General features: G+C 44.0%; 1 long non-coding RNA gene across 2 annotated transcripts; it reads left to right on the top strand.

Annotated features, from left to right (window-relative positions):
* Nucleotides 1-914: 914 nt before the first annotated feature.
* Nucleotides 915-9,124, top strand: LOC146866065 (uncharacterized). Of its 2 annotated transcripts, none has more exons than XR_014976755.1 (3): nt 915-988; nt 7,647-8,027; nt 8,803-9,124. It is a non-coding gene; the product is annotated as an uncharacterized LOC146866065 (long non-coding RNA). The 2 variants fall into 2 exon arrangements; XR_014976754.1 differs by lacking the exon at nt 915-988 and adding an exon at nt 3,533-3,650.
* The last annotated feature ends 13,498 nt before the right edge of the window (nt 9,125-22,622 follow it).

Here is a 22,622-nt window from a genome sequence, read left to right as displayed (position 1 = left end):
CATGACAAACTAGAAAAGTATGTAACATATTACAGGGCTGCAGCGAGTGCATTTCCTATGTTTCCTTCGGCCGTGCCCTCCTGTGGTCTTTCCGGCTCTGCCATACCTCCCCTGCTTCCATCTCGCACTATTTTTGCCCACACACTAGATGGCTTCCTTTACCTAGTGCCCGCCCACGCGTTTACATTTTAAAATTATGTAATGGGCCCTTTTTTAAAGTTTTCAAATGAAGAGTCTGCAGAACCTCTGCATAAATATATTCAAGAGAACGACCAAAGCCTTCCATGGAGCAACTCTGCATTCGCAAGACCCGAACATTCTAGAAAATGCGAAGATGCTTTACATTTGTGTATTGCAAACGTTTCACTTGGTTTCCCTTACTATTCATCAATTTACACTGGCGCTAACACTCAATCACAAATGTAGTTTCTATCAAGTTCTATGCGCTATAGAGCACACTAGTTTGTATATTTCACAAACAAATTATTTTTTTTGGTAAAAAAACCCTATGCCGTGCTTTCACTTGAAGAATGGCTACGGCACTTAGGTCAAACCTGGGAATGCGGTGTGCCAATCACTGGCTTCTTTCCAGCGCTTACAGCACATTGGTCTGGTCCTGACTCACCGTGCTACCCTGGTACGGCCCAGTGAGTGATCCTGCATGCTGTGGTAACGTGGTTCGACGCTGTCAGTGGACCCAAGCACTTCATTTTTTATTACCAATGGCGGGTGATATTTTCACAAGGGTGGCACACCCAACTTGTTTTTGTTACCAATGGCGGCCGCACCTACTTCCATTATGAAGGGCCGACACTGCTGCAGCCACACCTCCGGCTCCTCCTAGGTGCTTAAGCAGTCAAATTCCTGGCTGCACAGGTAAAGCAAACAGCACTTCATGCAGCTGCTCAGGGAGAGCCAGGGAGCATAACATATCAGTCTGCAGGCTCTCAGAAGCAAGCTAGCACCTGCACCATGGAGAGCATGCCTGGTGAGTGCCGAGTGGGTGGAGGTGGAGGGGAGCACCTCCTTGTGTGCAGGCACTGCTGACTCGGAGCCTGCTTGCCCGTGGCCTGCTTGCCTGTGCCCTGCTTGCTGCTAAGAGGGTCATCAGTGGCAGAGCCTCTCAAAGCTCCTGGCCCAGCGGGATGAAGTCAACTTCCTTCAGTCTGTCCTCCGTATTCATTTTGTCGGCATATCCCCCCCCCTTTCCTCATGTGGAGCAGCTGACCCTCATCTTCCTAAAAGGCAGGGTGAATCTAAATCCGCTTATTTCAGAGTTTTCAATCATGCTCTGTCGTTGTACTTTAAAGTATCAAGCATAAAATATAAGTTGTCATTCTGTATTAAAAACGCGCTACATTAATTTGAGCGTTTTAATACAAGTTTAATTCAGCGGCTGGTAGATCGTTGGGGTTTCATTTTGCAATATTGTGTGAGTATTCATGCAGTGCGTTGGAGATTTAGGGTGCAATTATGTATGTGTCGTCCACCCGTGAACGCCAAGCAGATTAAATATACTTCTGCGAGGAAAAATGGGCGAAGAAGTGCAGAAATATCAGCAGAGTGAAAGCTGTATTGTGCTGCATGTGGGTATTTACACGTTGGATCATTGGCTAAACTACCACAGACACAAGTACGTAAATAAGACGTACAAGGAAGCAAACTTTAAGTGTTTAAGTTCATGCATATTTGATAGAAATCCAGGTGTGTCAATCATCAGGCCAAATGTCCTAAAATTATGTTTACTCGTATTTAATAACTTAAGCTAACTCCGTTGTTACAATGCACTGCAAAGTCAGTGTTCCCCCAGCCTAGTCCACTGCACAAATCTGTAATGTACTGCACAAATGTGCATGCACTGTTTAGTGTGCCATTGCACCCCTTGTAAAGTGTGCTGCATATCATTTCAGTACTTCTGTAGAACAGTGCACTGCATAAAGCAGTATGTTTGTCTTTTCTCTTGTGCACCATGTAGATCTTTAATATTGTGCTAGAAGGGTACATTGAATAGATCTTAAATGCTCAGGTAGTTGAGTGCACTGCATTGATCTTAATTGCTGTGATAGTACAAAGCAGTGCATACCTTGTCAGTGCTGTGCTTGAACAGTGCACAATGAAAATGTTGCCAAAACAGTGCACTGCATATACGTTTAATGCTGTACTAGAGCCGCAGCTGGGACGTCACATGAAGAAACATTTTCTGCTAACATATTATGTCACATACATTTGCAAAATGTAGACATCTGACCACTTAAGCCTGAAGCAGCTGCTAATTAGCTCACTCTGTTCATGGCTGTCACATTTAGGTAACAACATATAATTGCAACAGCTTCTCAAAGTCGCCGGTGTGGAATTTGCCAATGCCTGCTCAAAATTGAAATGTGTTGGCCAACATAATTTGAGCCACAAATGACATGAACGCGGCTAAGTTTGATCAACTTGTACCATGAGGAATTGGTCCAATAGAGTAAATCAAAGATAATCTTATGGCTTCCTACCTCAATTCTCCATTAGTTGACCATGTTGTTGATTGCACTCACCCGCCCTCCCGTCTTCTGTTATTGTACATGTTGTTGCTTCTACCCACCTGCCCTCCCTCCTATTGTTGCCCACATGTCTTCGCTTCTTCTGTTGTTGCCCTCACCTGCCCTCCCTTCTTCTGTTGTTGCTATACTCCCCTCCCTCCCTCTCCCTAACTGCCCCCCATGTTCCTGGTTTGCCTCCCACTCTGCAATAAACATAAAAGCAATATGACACACACAACACTGGCAAAATCATACCATACCCCCGTTGTCCATGGTATCCCCTACCTAACCTCCCTTCCTCCATGTTCGATACCACCCTGTCAGTGATATAAAAAAGCACTTACAATGCAATAGGTCTTGCATTACTGAAAGTTTGAGCTATTGGAGTTGCATTATTATTTGCAACGCCAGTAGCTCAAACTTTCAGTAATGCGAGACCTATTGCATTGCAAATGCTTGTTATGCCTTTTTGGTGAGTTCAAGAACACACACACATTATCATAAAATGACGCACTTGGTCTGGTGCACGTGAAACAACTGTAGTCTGTGCATTTGGCGTTTGATCAACGAATTTCGACTACCCAGGATGCTTCTTGAGGGTAGCCCAGAGCAGAGCGTAGATACTGACATAGAGGACACTTGAGATCTCATATGTGCTGTTTACATTAAACATGCGGCGACGACTCTTCATTTGTCGGACGGGCAAGGAAGGACGGAAGATGCCGTCATAAAGCCACTGAGGAAGGAGTCCTCCAAAAGCCTCGGCAGCTGCTCTTGGAAGTTTGCGCGCCCCCGCAGACCCTGCACTCCCTCACTTTACTCAGGCACTTCATCGCAGTTATTTTTAAAGCAGTGCAGGATTCAAAAAAAGAAACACACGCACAAGCGAGGCAGATATAGCAGCTTTCCTTTCATCGGTTGTCATGATCACAGTTGACGTGGGAACCCACCCAGGCAACAGCAGGGCTGATTGTTCGAAGGGTTTAATTTTTGTGCAGATTTGCGTAAAAGGCGGTGATCGTCAGACTGGACAGGGCCTGGAGAGAGAGAGGGGGCGGAGGAGGTGGTGGCGGAGAGCGAGGCTTCAAGACAACCCGAGAGACTGCGGCTGATAGAGGCCTGAAGGTGGGAAGGAATGATGGCGGTGGGGAGAGACTTATGCAGCAACCAGATACCAGTGCCACAAAAAGAAAATATATCTATATATATATATATATATATATCCCCCTCTCTCTCTCTCTCTCTCTCTCTCTCTCTATATATATATATATATATATATATATATATATATATATATATATATATATATATATATATATGTGTGTGTTTGTGTATGTCTATATACATACAAATTATATGTATATATATATATATGTATTTTTATTTTTTTAAATATACATCGAAAACGTATCTCTATGACAGGACAACAGAACTGAACACCATCGCCAGTCTCTATGAATTCAGGGCAAAGAAAAGGTGTCGGGCGGTTGTTGCAAATCAACGTGCTCTCCAGAAATGTGGATATGAAGCATGCTGGATGAGCCTTGTCTGAGCCAGGCAGGAGGCCGCATGCATATCCTGTGTTGTAGACTGGAATCCATATGTTACTCCACCTTGAATATGCATTTTATCTATGACTGCTGAAATAATCCTTCCAATTTTTTTGAGGGACTCTCTGGTAGTTTCCTAATTCAATGGATTGCAATATACGTCATTGCATTAAAGCATTCCCATGCATGCACTGCTGTTCCTTATAGCACCCACACACTGGTGATCAATATCTTTGGCTCTGTATTTTTTACTTCGGGTGTGTATATAGTGGTAAGCATGCTGCCACCGGGGCACCTCAGTGCTTTTAGTTTATCATTATCCTCAGAGTAGTTGCACTGTTTTGGTGAAGGAGGAGGGGTCGTGGTAGTGACTGTTCCGCTGTCTGTAGCACAGGAGGTGGATGGAAGGTTGTCCCAGCAAGAAGAAGCTTCCTCAAGAGGTCATGTTCTCAATGATCTACATTTGGGATCTGAATGAGAATGGGAGGTGGTGGTGGCTGGTGACGCATGGAGACTAGATCATATAGAATACGTCGAGGAGAGTAACAGTTCACACAAGTTGCGCTTTGGTGCCACTCTCTGACCCTTCTGAGGTCCAGCATCCCATTCCACCGGGTAGCGAGTTTAAAATTTCACAACCGTCATCAGAGTCACTTCAGGACAGACTCCTGTAACTCCCAAACAGGAATTTGGGATCTAGCAATCAATTTTTTTTATGTCCCCGGCATATCCGCACTGCTAAACTGGAACAAACTTTCCCTGTTCACCTGGGCATGCACTATTCTGTCGGGCTTTAAAAAACATCTAAAGACCTGGTTGTTCTAGGGCCGCTTCTACGTCATCTGCTTGCGGACTGTGCGCCGAGATGTCCCAACGGGGATGAGTAGTGCACTATATTAAGACCCAAAAAACATACCATAACAGTCTATCCAATTTAACATGGAACATCATGTGGGGAGCTGGAGGGTGTTGGTGATGGGGATGGGTGGGTAAAGGCCTTGGCTGTTAAGGAAGTCTACGGAGGGATGGCGGAATTCTGAAAAGGAAGCAATAATTTTGGATCCCTTTCAATCAGTCCGATCATTGTGTGTATCCTAAAAAGAGAGGGATAACAGCCGGCAAAAGACCCGTGACTTTAGCTCCTTCTAGAGAAACTATCCCCTGCAGGACATTGTCACCCACAGGTTACCAGATTCGATCCTCAAAGATGGTTCTGTGAGTTCATCCTTGCCTCAGACATGTCTAGTTATGTGAAGAAAAGCTGTCTGGATCCCTGAAAAGCTGTCTAAGGGGCACATGTAGGCTTTTGCGATTCCTTAATTGCAATTATTAAGGAATCACAATTAAGGAATCGCAAAAGCCTATGCATGTAGGAATCGCTTAAAAAATAGCGATTCCCACTTTGGAATGTACTTCAACTGTGTGTCTAAGGAACGAAATATGTTAAATTTTGACTGTATTAATAAGAAAAATGAAAATAAATTAAAAAAACAAAAACAAAAATAGCGATTCCCAAACATTCCTTAATTGCGAGTCGCAAATTGCCAGTCACAATTAAGGAATCACTTCCCATTCCTTCCTAGGAACGAATGAGAAATTGTGCATGCAATTTCAAGGGTGCAAGGGTGTCAAAAGGACACCCTGTTGCACCCCTGAAATAGTGATGTGCACCCATGTTGCGCACACACATGCATGTGTGTAACCTGAAACTTTGAAAAATGCACTTTTGCGCATTTTTTTCAAAGTTTTCGCTAAATACCATCAGGTTGAAATAATCGGTATTTAGTGGTCCATAATAGCGAAATCGCTATTTGAAATGCAATCTTGCATCGCATTTAAGGCATCGCAATTTGCGTTTCCTTAAATGCAATCGCAAATTGCGATTTTTGCATTTGGGATGATGCATCCCAAATGCATATATTGCGGTCGCAAAGAGGCAGATTCTGCGAATCTGCCCCTTTGCGAGCGCAATTTCCAATGATGCATGTGCCCCTAAGTCTTTCATCCTTCTGGGATCGATAAATTGGGTACTATTAAACGTGGTAATCGCTTTAAGTACTATCGACTAAACAAATTATGATTAAGGTTAAGTGTCAGCTACAGTGATCTGTTTCTAGTAACTTAAGGTGAGGGGTAAAATACCGGTAAGATTATATCAGTGGGACAATGCACCTGCTACACACTGTGTGGGTGCATGTGTTTGTGTAACCTCATGGTTGATTTATTGTGTATGATGTATTTGATATAGAGAAAGAACCTGGGCCCAAAGAGCAGTGGGCTGCTATACGGAGTATAGTTTTGGACCGGTAGGAGCGCCTGAGCCTTGAGATGCAGAGATGGAATAGTTTTTTGAAAGTGGAATCCAATTGAAACTAGCTGGCACATGCATCAAGCAAAATACCCCTCGCAAAAATTGCGATTCAGGAAAAGAGCCGGTAACCAACCGCAAAACAACACTTTCCAATGCATCAACACCAATAGAGAAAAAATCCCTGAAAATCGCAAGAACTGCTCCCGCTAAATCAGCGATTCGCAAAATAGCGATTATATAATAGCGAAAACCAAAACTGCTCCTGCTAATAGTGATTAGCTAATAATGAATCGCAAACCAATGCATCAAAACTCGCTAATAGCGCTTTTTCCCCAAAATCGCAATTTAGCAAGAGCAGAATAAGGGGAATCTCAACCAGGAGGTAAAGTTGAGGAATATACAAAAAAAAAAAAACATTGCATCACAGGTGCAACCAATCTGAAACCCTTTAAAAATGCAGCAGGAGACCCCGTAAGCCATTCACAATGGCAGCCCTCTACGTTCTAGCAAGGAGGATGAGGATAAATGCAGCAGCCCGGCGCAGGCGGAGGGTACAGGAGAGGGTATTCCGAGGGCGCATAACATTGCTGGGCCAAAATGAGGAAAAAATATATGATAAGTATCGTCTGAATCGTGCAATGATAATACGCCTCATAGCAGATTTGGAACCCCTACTGCAGCACCAGACCCGTAGGACCAATGCCATTCCGGCACACGTCCAGGTCCTTTGTAGCCTACACCTACTGGTGTCAGGCAGTTTCCAGGGGGTCGTAGTGTTAGCCGGAGGTGTATCCCAAAGCGCATTCTCACGCTTCTTCCGGAAATTCCTTGAGGCCATGCTGACAATGATCCACACCCACATCACCTTCCCCACAACCCCACAGGAGTTGAATCAGACCAAACTGGAGCACTGCCAGGTGGCTAAATTCCCACATGTCATTGGATGCATTGACTGCACGCATGTCCCCATCTGTCCCCCCTCAGCCAACAAGTACATCTTCAGAAACAGGAAGTCTTACCACTCCATCAATGTCCTGTTCGTGTGCAATGCTAAGTATATAATAACAGACATCATAGCACAATTTCCCGAAAGCACACATGATTCGTATATATTCCGCCACAGTGGCATCCACAGGCGTCTGCTCGGCGGTGAATTTGGAGAGGGACACCTACTTGGTACATACATATACCTATTTGTGACATCATTATACCAAACGTGATTGCATTACTGTGACTAACCCTTTGCATCCCACCCTGTAGGTGACAGCGCATACACCTTGCGCGAATACATCCTGACCCCTTACCTCAACCCAGCCACACCACAGGAACAGCGCTACAACGCGACACACATTAGCACAAGGAATGTGGTTGAAAGGGCATTTGGAATACTAAAAAGTCACTTCAGCTTCCTTCACAAGACTGGTGGTGCTCTACAGTACGACCCCGAAACCTGCTGCAGGATTGTGGCAGTATGTGCCATGCTGCACAACATTGCCACAAGAAGAGGCATACCAATCGAGATGGATGAGAATGACAATGATGGTGACGACCAACCACACGCACAACACCGACAGGCACATGTGGCAAACACAGCCGAAGGTCAAAGGAGACATGCACACATCACACAACATCATTTCTGAGGTAGGTGAAAATGAGCCATCGCAAGAAGTTGTAGATTGAGAATGTTTTATTTACATGTGCACATGTAAAACAAAAGAATAATGTTGAGAAAATTGTGACGGTGATTGCATAGGATGATTAAGTCCAAATAAAGATTTCCAACAGCACTGGAGGGCAATCACAATGTTTAAAGGGCCAATGGTTATGCCACCATGGCCTGATTTGTGGATATACAGGGCTAGCACCTCTTGCCACGTACCCCCCACAGCGTCCTGTCGCATGACTCTGCAACATCAGCCTGATGTGTGCTCGTGGATGTGGAGCTGCGTGAACTGCGCCTCCTGCTAGTGCTCACTGGCACAGACACACTACTCAGGCTCGATGCCTCCTCACTACCCTTCTCCCCTTCCAAGTTGCTGGCAATCACAGTCCCAGACTGGTGGTGTTCCACGGCAGTGGTCACTTGGGCTAAGGCCTTTGCAACGTCCCCACAGAAATGGCCCAGATCTATCTGTAAAGACATGGAGTGCCGTGCCAATACTGCAGTGGTGTTGCTCAGCTTGGTTATGCCCCTGGTATTGGATGAGGTACGTACCAAAGTCTGCCGATGCCACCTATGCCAAGAGTGTTGTCCTGCAAGAACTGCACGGGTGAGCTCCTGTAGGTTATGGTTTGTCTGTCGGTTTCCCTCCGCAACAACTATAGTGAGGTCACGCACACAGTCCCACATAGTGCTGATGTTTTCGGCCAGCTTTGAGATCTGCATGTTAATGGCGCCCATGTGTATCCCCTGCAGGCGCCGCACACGAAGCATCTGCGACTCCACGCCGCCATATAGATTTGGAGCCAGTTCTACATCGGCCGCAATGCGGGTCCTGGTCCTGCGCCGGCGTCCTAGTCAGAGCTGTGATGGTGTTGGAGCTGGTGAAGGGACCCGTGGCTGGCTTGGGACTGTTGTGGGTGCTGGAGTTGGCTCTGGTTCCATTTGTGGCAGTGCGGGTACGTGTGCCCTGCGTTTTGGTGGTGGTGTACATTCAGGCTCCACAGGGTCTCTACATCCGTCTCTGCAGGGGTCTCAGAGATGATGAGACGGTCACTGTCCTCGGAGTCCACCTGAGCTGCATCTGTGTGTGAAACAGTGCTGTGTTATATTGTTTGTTCCAAAATATGATTCTCACATGGCCTACTTCGTACATAATAAATCACTGATTTAAACTAGCTGTCTGACGTGAGGTGTTGTTATGTTTAATTGGGCATTGATGACTATCCATGGCCACTTGGCGCACATGACTACAACTCCCATGATGCTTCTTGTGTATGAGGGAATATGTGGAATGGACTTATCACTGCACACTGTGATTTGCCTGGGGGGATGTGCATAGATGTACAGTCCGCATAGTATTTGCGCTTGCATGCATCTTACCTGGTTGTGTACTCGCTGTGCCGGAGGTGTCCGAATGGGTGACTCCCACGACTGCCTCACGCTCTATGGTCCCCACAACGAGGTCCTCCAGGGCTGTGTTGGCTGGTGCTGTTGATGGTCCCCTTCCCGTGCCAGCTGCTTCCTTCACCCTTTCGGCAATGCGCACCTTGGCACGCTTCCTGAGGTCATACAACCTCTTCTTCAGGTCTTCTATGCTGCGGTGGGTGACTCCAACAGCATTCACTCTCTCCTTGATGCGCAGCCATATCTTGCGCTTCTCAGCCTCTGGCACCTTCAGGGACAACTTGCCAAACAGTTTATCGTGGCTGCTGCTCACCCCCTCTATCAGGTGTTCAAGTTCCCTGTCCCAGAACTTCATCTTCCTCTTCCTTTGTGTGGCACTGGTCCCAGCGGCATTTTTGTCCATCCTGGCTAGGTGTACAGTAGCAGGATTCTGAAGGTGATGTGACTCTGCTCAGCTTCAGTGCTCTGCCTCCTCCTCCTCCTCCTCTGAGCTCCCAGGGCACTGTATAAAGCATGGACTGAATGACTTCCTGGTTGTGATGTCATCAGCCTGCTTCTTACGCGACCGGCATTTTGCGAATTTGCTAATACCGAAATCGCAAAATGCGAACTCGCAAATACAGAAATTGCTATTTGCTAGTTTGTGGGTTGGCGACTCGCAATCATGTTTTCGGTATTATTTTAGCGATTTTTAAGGGATCGCTAATATTTACCGATCGGGTACATGCTTCTCATTTTGCGATTTATTAATTGCGATTCCTTATTTTTCGCTAATAAGGACTCGCTTTCGCGATTTTTGATGCATGTGCACCTAGATTACTAAAAAGGAATGTGAGGGGGCAGAGTGGCAATACGTTGGACGGTTGTGGAATTGGGAATTCGGACACAGGAGCCTGTGAGCAATTGGAGCGCTACCTGTTTCACCACACAAAAGTCCTCAACAATACAAAAAGGGGCCTTTTAACATACAGAATAATTGATTTTTATGACATAAAGGAGGAAGTAAAACATCTATACATATTTGCAATTAGAAGTCCGAAAATCGGAATAGGTTTACCAAAAAAGACAGTTAAGAATACTAACGGGTATATATATGGAAAAGCTCCAACTCTTTGAACATTTGGAACTCTCCCTCTTCTCGTCGTGGCAAATATATTTTGATATTGTCTTTAACAAGCTCCCAAGTACCTGATCAAAAAATTACCACGTCAAAATGTTATCTCTAAGGGCAGAACGGACAAGCAGCACAGAGTTAAATGTGAAAGGGAACACTGCATCAGAGAGCCTCAGACAACCATCAGGTCTAAATAATCACTACGCATTGTCTTTGCGCCCCCCCCTTCAACCTTGCAATAATTTTCACAGGATAATCATACAGGAAGAAGGGGACAAGTCCTTGGCGAGGGGCCATGCGCATGCCTAATGGGGATTTTGACCCCTGCTGTACTTAAACAGCTGCACTTATTATCTCCTACAGGAAGAAGGATCTCCTACGGAGCCACAACCCAGGTCCTTGGGAGGGTTTGATTAGAGCCCAGGTGAGCAGAGAGAGCTCAAACTGAGCTGAAAACAGACTCTGAGCAAGGGTTTGCAGCTCACTGTGTCATAGCGTGTCTTCACCAGGGGGCACTGTCATGAGGGGTGTCAGCGTGCATCACACGGTGACACCATGTGAGTTGGCATGCCTGTCTTTGTTTGTCGCTACCATGTTGGGTGTTTGGAGGGAGGAGCAGAAGGGGAAGGGTTAAGCAAGCACTTCATAGGTCCAGAGGAACATGCACTTGTACCATAACTGTTCATGATCTCAGGGAAACCCGATATAGACACTGCCACACCCATCTCAGAGTCCCCCGACCCAACTTTTAAGTGGGCTCTATATTCATTAGGGAATGGGACAGCCCAAATACCCCCTGAAGCTATGTCTGTAATTGACACATTATTTATGTTTTGGTTCTGTGTAGTTTTCTACTTTTCAAATAGCCACCTTCTGCAAGTACCCTGATCCTTTAGTCAGGAGGCATAGAGAACTTTAATTTAATCATGAACTCTTCAGAAAACCAAGAATGTGCTCAATACTGCTATTGATAGATACATTTTCTGAGACTGGTATCGACTACATTTGGGATATCCAGGTGACAAAAGACGAATGCAATGGTTAACGCAGCTTGCTTCTAGGTAAATATAACGCATAAGCTACTCTAGGGCGTGGATAAGTAGAAGTTTGTGCCCTTGACAATTGCACTTATTTTGAAGTGGAAGGTTAGATTTAAGCGAATTGTAAGGCACGTTATTACTTACTGAGTGAGATCAGTAGCTGCACCCAAGGGAATGGGTCACAAGATTAACTTCGGTGTGTTCTCATCAGATGTAGAACAACAATTTCCATTTTGCTGTTTTTAAGGGAGATGTAGCTTTTATTTATGGGTAGTACATAAGAACATAGAATTTCTGATGCTGTTTTGCTTCTGACTTCATGCACTCGGCTTTTAAGCATGACAAGCAGAAATAGGAAGCTCACTACAGGTGCTTTAACATTGGGCTTGGATTGGTGCCTGGTCTGTGGTGGCTTTGACCCCACTTTGCATAGCTTGCCTGGCTTCCCAAATTACTCCTGGGTTTTCCTCTGTTTCTAAGCCCCCATCCAGGGTCTGCAGATAGACCAGCAGTAATACAACTATTTGACAACTGTAATGGGTAGATGCTACTCATGCTGAAGCATCCAGCCATCTTAGACAAGTGGCCCGCAACTCCACAACAGTACGGCTCTATCCCACGGCTCTATACCTCTCCTCCCCCAGTTAACCCAAGGTGCCTCAGGGCCCACTCCAAGGTGCTTCAGCCAACTCAACTACTTCCAACCACTGATCTATATCTCCAGTCCAGGGTATGGAGACTGTCTCAGTTTCATTACCATAACCCAGCTCTCGTACTCATATACCTCCTCCACGAAATAATCCAGTCATCTTGGACATTTGCCCTGACAGTTGTTATGGCGACCTCACACCTCTCTCCTTGACAAAAGAACACTGTGGCATAATACTGTTTTGGACCATCTCTGGCCTGACCAAGTAACTACCTAATGTATCCCTCTTTTGAACCTACCTTAGGGTAACATGTGCCTATGTTGTGTAGTATTGCCTACGTCCTTGGGGACACCATAAAGTATTAACTATCCAGTCACTGTGAGAAGCTGCATCTTTAATTTGTTGCACCTAGACACCTCCTAGTTAGACCACATAGAATAATAAATTATCTGGTGGATTTGGGAAGCTGGTTTCCAGCGGGCCAAGCTTATGACACTCCTCGGTGGTCCCATGGATTCTGCTTACATGGTGGTTTTGAGAAGCTCCATCTCCCAGTGGCTTGCACCTCCTTCACCTCTAGATGAGCCCCAGAGATTTCTAAATGTAATGGTGGTTTGGTAGGCTGTGTCATCTAGCTGGGTGTGCTTAGACTGCTTCTAGGTGGACCATTTACAATCATAATGATCTAAAAATTCTGGGAAGCTGTATCTTCTAGTAGATTGCACCTACATTAGTCTTAGGTGGACCCCCATAAAAACCTAACCATTTGTTTTTGATGGAAAATTGGCATTATTGTGGATGCTTCTATCCAATGGATTTTTAAATAGGTTGCTGATGTGGTGGAGTTGAAACTGTGCTTTCCATGTATACCATTTATTTAGCAATCTGCATCTGGGCTCCTAAGAGGTGCAACCATAGAAACTCGGATAGGTCCACCTGATTAGTGTAACTAGTACACTAGCACTACAATGTCTCAGTTCAGATGAATGCTCAGCAAATCATAGTAACATTTTTGCATGCAGCATTGGATCCCAGAGAAATCTGTTCCTCCTGTCCCAACTCGTCCCTTCCCGTAGGCTTCTCATTCCTTTCTTCATCCCTTCTCATCATATTCTCCCTTCCCTAACCTATTTGTCACATTATTACCCTCTTCTTCTCCTCTAACCATGTTTACCCCACTTTCCATCCTCTGTGCGATCTCCTGGCTGAGCCACCTCCTATCGTTGAACAAGAGTCATCTAAACATCTATGACGTGATCTCTGATTCCAGCCTGGGCCTACTGTCCATTACCAGAACTAGCTAGGAGACAACCCAGCTCCCACCATTGATAAGAGTTACCACCCTATGTACAGAATCCTCATTAGAAACTGAGCTAAGAAGATTGGAGATTGAAGGACTAATAGTAATTTTCAAGGATACCTTACAGATAACAAGGTTTCAACAGATTTCTGGTGCTGAATGCAAATTTCCTCTTGTGCATTGTTCACTCCCGCTCCTTTCTCATACTCTTTCTTGCAGATGTACAGACCTCCTCTAAAAGAAACAAGCATTCCCGATCTTTACCCCAATACTGCTACAAATGTCACTGGATCATGGGGTGTTCCAGAATTAAATAATCCTGCTAAGAAATAAAAACTATCTACGTCTTCTCTTCAAATAATGGATATCACACTTCCCCATGGTTTCCATGCCTGTAATGGCTGTTCACTTTCGGATAGTAACGCAACTTCTATATACAAAAGGGGGACCTACAGTGACCATGATCCTCTGACTCTCTACTTGAAAGACGCTATGATTAATGAGGTATGTGACACCCCTGAAAAAGAGTTATTGATCTATCCATCACTAACAAAAGTGGAACGTAAAGTGTAACTCAACGTCTGTCCATTATAGTAGCAATCTATAGAAGCCTTATTTCAGTTCTCCATCAATTTAGCCAACATTTGGAGACCACACCTATTGAACTGGTAGCCCATGCTAAATTGTTCAGAGATAAAAGGGTTCTTCCTAAAAGATCCTTAAAAGAATGTTAACAAGTCAATAGGAACACAAGTAACAAATATCACACAGTCGCTAAGACCTCTCTCATTAATACCATCCAGCAGGGGGGAAATTAACATTTTTGAGGTCAGGACAGCAAATATAAAGATTCTTGATGTGACCAAAGTAGTTTTGGAAATGAGAACGTGGGAGGACCTATTGGAAGAAGCCATATTAAGGTATACCAGAACATTCTGATACACATTAGCCTGCAAGGAACGCTAAAGTACATGAACCCAGAGACCCATGTTCTGATCAATGAGCGGTTAAAACAGTTCAGGAGGTTATATTGAGCACCTACAGACGGAAATATTACTGAATGTCCCACTACTAACAGAAATGATGCTAATGCCCCTCATGCAGTATGGCCTCCAATGCCCCTTGATGGTAATACTTTAACTGGCGTTGCTCTATGTCCAGCAAGACACCGGCTCACATTTTCAATAAACAACCCCCATTTGGCTGTATGCACTCAGAAAACTGGGAAGGCTCATGGACTAGATTATATCCCTGCAGAACAATACCTCTCAGAGCTATCCTTTTGGGAACCCTATATCAATGCACTTTCTAATGCAGTAGTCACTGTAGCTTGAGTTCCTACCAAACGGAAAGGTGCTGTGAGTACCCCAAAATACAAGTAAGGCTGTTGCAATGTACCGAAAAACTGCTGTCCTATTAGCTTAATTGCTAACTCACAGAAGTTCTTCTACAAACAAGTCCTAGATAAAGTTTTAGCCTGGATGTTAAATAAGGAGATGCTTAGTCATTTCCAGGCAGGGTTTAGACCAAGGACTAGTATGGTAGATCAGGTATTTTGCTTCCTTATGATCAGGTTAAAGACTGTGGACATTAATAGGGGTAGTCTCTATGAAATCTTTGTTGACTTACAGGTGGCTTTTGATATGGTTTCAAGGGGGAATCTCTGGGAGACAATAAAGGGGCTGGGTGATGCATCTGATTTATTTAATGTAATAATAGGTATTCATACCAATAATGTTGCACAGGTGCAATGGGGCACAAATGAAGAATTAACTGGGACTGTAGCAATTAGTAATGGTATGCAACAAGGTTGTATCCTGGCCCCCACTCTTTACTTATTGTTTATAAATGGTTGTGTGGCTTACTTGAGCAATTGTGAGAACAATTCACCTATTCTAGACAGTCTGAAAACAAACACCTGCTTTATTATTTCTGGGTGACACTCTCCTAGTATAAAAGACACCTTAAGGGCAACAGATTCCATGAGAGAAATTCACTTCTTTTTATACTACTTCCGGTCCACAGATCAATCTACTTAAAATTAAGTTGATGTCCATAAACCCCCACAAGTATTTTACGGGTAGAGCTGGCACTGGGTGAGGCTTCTTTGGAGAGAGTGTAATATTTGACTGTCTTAGTGTCAGGCTTTCTGATTCTCAGTCATGGTCACCACAAATCTACAAAAGCACTAGTATGTTGAAGCAGAGTCAACAACCATAGCTAGGTTCACTAGCCAATCTGTTTTTCATCCAGTATCCTCAGCAATAGAAATGTACAGAACACAAGCAGTTAGCACTGCATTGTTGACGCTCTTGGGGCTGCTAAAAATATCTTTATAAGACCTCTGTTGAGACTCCTTAAAAGTACCCCGCTAACTCCATTGATATTTAACTTATCATTGAAATTAGTAGTTGGGCATATCAAACTATGACCTATTCTTTACTGGCTCGGCATTTGGTCAATAGGTTAACTTGACCCCAACACGAGGGACTTAACAGATGTCTTATAAAGTCCTTCTGCTTACAAGATCCCATGGTTGGGGTACATTAACTCTTCTTTGGCAGCATTAGGTCTGACAGTTCACTAGCATAATACGTCTTCTGTTACTCCCACTTTGCATAAAAATGTGAAAGCAAGATTTTGGTATTGTGAATAGAAGAAGCGGCAAATGACTCCATCAATCGGTAGTTTGAGATGTGTCTACTCGGTAATTAAATGTGAACTGAAATTTAAAGAGTTGCTGGATTATATCTTCTCAACTTCAACTTGAAGTTTGTATATCAAACTGCGGTTAGGTATCCTTCCATTGGCCTCCTTTACTTACAGGTGGCAGACGTACTGCACTGATTCTAAACAGTGTTTCATTTGTAATCAGGATGAAGAAAGTGCGGAACTGTTAATTGTTCTTTTGCATGGCCTGCACAAGGCAAAGATCACAATGAATTATCCTGCTTTGCCATTTCTTGAGAATAAATAAGTGCTATAATAAGTAATGTTGGGTCATTAAATTGCTTAGTTATAATGATAATAATTCATAGTCAGTCTCATCAGTAATTTAAATTCTATAAAATGAATCAGAGATACACCACAAGGTATACCTAAAACAACATGTATATGTTATATGAATATATTGTATTACATATGGCTGCTATACAATTAAATTCACAACAAAAAGACAGAAAATGTGACATAGATAGTGATAGTACTCAATACAGACTTACAGAAAATTACAATACAATTCACATCTCACCACAACATGTAAAAACAAACAAAATTCATAGTATTATGTCCTTTTAGAATCAATGTAGTTCAACTACCACCTTATTTTGGTTTCTCACTGGTTTAGAGAGACTAGGAGAACCACTCTACTTACTTCAAAGATTCCAAATAATTAAAAATCAAATAGATAAATACCACACCTATGCCTATGTGACCACATCTCCTCAGCCCGGCAGGTGCTCCACTGGTTTCTCCACAGCCAGAACCTCCTCCTTGAAAACACTGTACACCTACCACAGGGAAATCTCGGGCACTGGGTCATGGTATGTTCAGGTGAAATTTAAAAAGATACTTGCAGTATCAACTGGTACCTCTTCTGATTACCTCGCCCTTCAGTACACCACACAGCAATAGAACACCCTACTCCATACAAGCAGCAAAATTATGTAATTCCCTCTTGGCATAAAACAAGATACATCAAAATCCTCCTATAATTCATAAAGGCTATATCTTGTTTTTTCAACAAGTGACACCAAGCAGTAGCCACCTGACAAGAAGAGTCATTCAACCTCACAAGAGTAGTACGTACAAATATATGCAAAGCTGTCTCTCACCCCACTCCATTCTTAAGGACCGCAACACCTAAACATTTAGGGCCAGATTTATTAATCAGTCACACAATGAAGCACATTTAGTAAGAGGAAACAACAAGGAGAAATAACATTTTTCTACTCATTGCGCCTCCCTTGTGAAGGTGTAGCATTTTGACACATTCACAGGTTTACCAGTCTTGCTAAATCTGAGAATGCTCCAAAATCCATGGAAGGATGCATGGGAACAACCGTGCTCCACCCATGGAACACCTTCCGAAGACCGAGTAACGCAGTAGCGACTTGCGCTGCCTTGCATTTCTCCAGATTTACCAAGCAACGCATGGCCAAGCAAGGTGGCCTTGCGTTGCTTGGTAAATCTGACTTTATTATTGTGTTGACCTGGCAACACCATGAGTGATGCAAGGGCAATGCAATACTATGATAAATCTGGCCCTTACTAGGCAGATGACCTGACACCTAAACAATTCCCACATTGGCCATGCTTGGAACTCATTCTCTTGCAACCATCCACAATGGTGCTTTGTAAGCATAAGCAGTCCTATATCATCCCTTTCATCGTTCCACTCTGCTCAAGTTCTGCTACATATGAAATGATAATAATAATTTTCATGGTGAAATCATATCCAGGCCCCAAGAAATTCATGATGATAAAGTCCTTCCACCATGACATAGGTCAGCAAAATGATAATACATTTGGCAGCACAAAGCTTCCAAAAAAGTGTGAGTGATTCTTGACCATGAACATTCTTTCAGTGAGAATATACTATTTTCAAGCACTTGCTTGTGTAGGAAAGTATAAAATATTTCCTGTTTCCAAAACCTTTAGGGTTGTGTGTTGCACTCTGCAGCACACAGAGAAAGTGGAAATCGCCTGAATTTACTGATTTTGTGCAGGAAGGTGTCCCTTCCTGCACAAAATCAATTGGCCCCGCAATGCAGGTCCCCTTGCATAATGGTGCAAGGGTGCCTGCGTTGGCGCATGGCAGGCCATTTTGCGCCAGCACTTGGGAAAAGAACAGGAATGCACATTATCACATAGAAATGGCACATTCCTGCCATTCTCAGTAATATTGTGAATCTGCACCAGAGCTACAGTGTTCATTCTGATGATCCACCCATTGAAAACATGAGAGTTACAGGAATGTGTTTGCACGTTGTAGAATTAGTCAAATGCATTCACAGATGGAAAGACACAGAGAAACTCGAAATTAGATGGGCAGGGTAACATTAAAAGGAAATAGAGGGATACAGCTATTGAAGGAAGCCAGAGTGAGCAAGATGAGGTAGAAGTGACAGTTTGTCACTTATAAAAGTAACAGGAGGGATATAGGTGCATGTAGCCAAGGTGATCTGGCAGCATTCACAAATAATTTTCCCATATTGAGAGGCAAGCCGGTGCAGTTGTATGCAGAAGTGGAAAGGTTCATAAAGATTTCAAAGGTGTTGTGGACTAATTTGAATATGTTTTTCAACATTGTAGTACCTGCTGATTTATGGGCTGAATGTAAGACTGTGGTATAATGGCCTAAGGAAGAGCCAGTGAGAGAAGTTACAACTAGTGCACCCTCCTCTTTTGTGATGGAAAAATATGACCCAGTTATTACCTTTTTAAAGGGCAGAGTATTCCCGAAAGATTTGGATTGGTTTAAGATTAAAAGAACTACCCAAGAACTGAAGGAAACCTTGCATGAGTATTATGAGAGATTATAGCACATGTTTCAGCAGCACAGTGGACGTGAATATCTGATATGGGGGATTTTTGCATCCCTGTTTGTTTTAGGGCTGGAGACAGAAATCTGTTCACACATAACTCAAAGCGTGATCTGCTGACAGAGCAAATCACTAGATGAAATTTGGAGATATGCAAAATATTGCAGTGACAATTTAGACATGACTCTGAAGAAAAGAAACGAGAAATTCTTGTTCGCACAGACGAAGATAGCTCCGAAAGGTTTTCAGAAACCTTCTTTTACAGGCAATCAAGGAAACTTGCAAGGTGTTGTTGTGCCACAGTTTGGTTTTCAGGGAATTCAAGGAGGTACGAATGTGTCACAGGGTAGAGATAGAGGTCTTCCTGTGAGTACAGGCTCTGGATCAGAGATTGCTGCTATGAAAAAGGTTACTGCTTGCCATATCTGTCATAGAATTGGACATTAGAAAAGGGAATGTCGATATAATCCTGTCAAAGCTGGAGGAAATGTACAGATACCACATGGTATGCAAACTCAAAATGTTGCCGCACTGCAAATGCAAATGCCAATGCAGGGACAGGCTGCAATGATGCCTGTTGAACATGCACAAATGGGAAAGATAAGGTTTATTCTACATCAAATAGCAAAAATGAATACCAATCCATTTTAGAATGCTATGCCACAATTTCATAATCCAAACCAGAATGTATTACAACGATTACCGTTATTTAAAAACAATGGGTCTGGTTTAGATAATTCCCAATGACGGTGCCTGAGAGGGGAAGAAGATTATGTACTTGGCGCAGTCTTAGATGTAGACCAGAGTGGCCCATCTGTAGACGCTGAAGTCTGTGGTCACCCCTTATCATTTCTTATTGATATCGGTGTTACTAGTTAGAACAGTGAAAGTCCTATATCTACCTCTTTTGGAGTTGTAGGAGTAACAGATAAACAAATCCTAAACCCAGTTTCTGAAAAAGTTCCAGTAACATTAGGCTAATTTAAAGAAAAGCACTAATTAATTGCCTGTGATTTAAGCCCTGTGAACCTGCTAGGAAGGTGTCACGAAGTGACAGGAACAACCGAGAGGGAAGAAGAAGCCAAGAAAGAGGACGTACTCCCCACTAACCTCTCTCCCTTCCTCTAGTCCCAGCCCATGCCTAACCTGCATCGAGATTTGAACCAGCGGGAAGGTGGAGACGGCTTAGTGGAGGACAGTCACTTTAAAGCCCTTGCACCACGTAGCCACATAGGTGCTGACCGGGAGTTTAACTACCGAGGAACCACACGGGACAGTCTTCCACGCCCCAGTGAGAACTCCGGTGACTGAGAATCCGGCAGCAGAGGGAACGACCGGAATAGAGATCCACATTCCGGAGGGAACACCAGAAGGAAGAAGAGGTTGAAGCAGAGAGACTCACTTTGAAACCACCTGCCATGTCCCTGGTTGGGCGTGGCTCAGCCAGGTACGGGGGCGCTTGTCGGAAATTTTGAGCAAAAAGGAATAATGAAAGTGTAAAATAAAGGGGGAAAAGAAAAATATAATAAAGTCTGCAAAGGTGTTTCTTTTTCTTTTTTTCTCACTGGTGGAGGACTATTTGGGTGAAGATAATTTTGATAGTCCTTTCCACCTCCCACCCCCCCTAATGTGAAAAAAAAGAGAATGTAAAACATAGGATTAAATAACAAGCATTGGCATAGCCAATAGGTCTCGCCTTTGGGACGTTACAAGTGTTTTGCCATGCAACAGTTGATGTTGCAGCAAGGATATTGTGCTGCATAATTAAATACTTATAAGGTCCCAAAGGCGAGACCTATTGGCTATGCCAATGCTTGTTTTGCATTTGATACCTAATGGAAGGGTTTGCCCCTTTATAGGCTTCATGATAAGCATAATGGTAGATTTGCTTTCTACAGCATCATGGTAAGAGACATAGTAAACAGACAAATAGTCCAAAACTTCGATGGGAAACTTCATCACACAGCAGCCATTTCATGCTGTATCGGTTTTGTTTTGGATTTCTTATATCTGTAGTTATCCCCGACTGACCCTGATTCAACTCAAGTAACAGGCAGCAAGCTGATCCTTTTCAACTAACTCACCTTGTGCCTCCTTCGAAATTTTTTAAGGCTGATAAATATCACAATTTTAGGTCAGCAAAGCTATTTGAGGCGGAAACAGATTTACTAAGGGAACAGTCTTCTTACCCTTGCGGTAACGGTGAAAGGAGACGACAGAGGCGGAACACAGGGTGGAGAAAATGAATATGACAGCAGATTAGAAGAAATGGGAGTGTAAAACACAAAGAGGGAAGTAGCGAAGAGTCGAAGCGGACAGAAAAAGTGACCACACGGAGAAAGTAAGAGGCACTGACAGAGTGAGGCGAAAACTGCTAGAAAGAGTAGGGAGGAGAACGAAACCCTGAAGCAAGCAGATACAGAATACCGGCTGCGGTCTGTGGAGGGCATGACAGCTCTGTTGAGATTAGGTGGGCGGTACAGGGAGGAGGAGCTTTCAGGGGAGACGGTGAGCGTGAGATTGGACATAGCACCATTAGGAAGAAGAGGGCGGAGTTCTATGCGAGCAATCCAGAGGGGCCGTACTTTGAGTGAGGATTGCTGGCAGGCTGAGGCGGACCGGATGGCGTCCGTCTGGGAGAGAAAAAAAAAGAACGGGCAGATAAGAGATAGGGACAGGTGAAAAATAGAGTAGGGAGAAGTAGGAGAAGAGAGCAACGGGGAGGCCAAAGAGGAAGAAGGGATGAGCAGAAAGAAGGGACGAGAGAAAACATGAGAGAGATATAGACAAAAAGGGAAGAGCTTAGGTAGGACGGGGAAAACATAACAAGAGAAAGAGCTGGAAAGAAAGGCGCGACAAAGGAAAGGGTAACAAGCCCGGGAGTCTGCTCATTTTCAAGCACTGCACTCGTGCTTGTGGCGCACCACTGCGCGCTCCCGCAAGGTGGATGCCGCCACAAGCACGAGTGCATTGCTTGAAAATGAGCAGAGCGACGGCTGAAGGGCCTCCTATGCAGCGCATGCGCTCTGCGTAAGCAAGACCTAAAAATCAAATGATGGGACGACTACATCTGTTTGTCTGTAGTGGCGACAGCGAGCATCCCCAAATGCTACTTTCAGCCAAAACACTAAATACAACAGACTTCTGCGACCACAAAATATAAAAGTGTATGTGCAAACAAATTCTGACAGCTGGCTACTGAAAGAAAACATTTAAGGGCAACCAGTAATCAACACCACCATGGGGGACAGGGTTATTAAAGGGGTGAGGTGAGTAAAACAGAGTTCTAGGAGAAGAATTCGGGCGGGAGGTTCAGGGAGAACAAGGCGCGCTCAGCCAGTGGTACCCCTTGCCCTCACAAGGACATCCCGTTTCAATCATGAGCAGTGGTGTCGTATCAACAATGTATTAGCGTCGAGACTACCCCATGCTGTGTAGACCATAAAGCAGCTAGTAATCATGAAATCAGGCGTTGGGGAGATTAAGTGATGTGCCCAAAATCACAGGCTGTTGAGCAGATGC

The sequence above is a fragment of the Triturus cristatus genome, chromosome 2_1 (assembly GCF_964204655.1).
Source record: "Triturus cristatus chromosome 2_1, aTriCri1.1, whole genome shotgun sequence".
NCBI classification, from domain to species: domain Eukaryota; kingdom Metazoa; phylum Chordata; class Amphibia; order Caudata; family Salamandridae; genus Triturus; species Triturus cristatus.
This window is presented reverse-complemented; position numbering and strand designations above follow the sequence as displayed.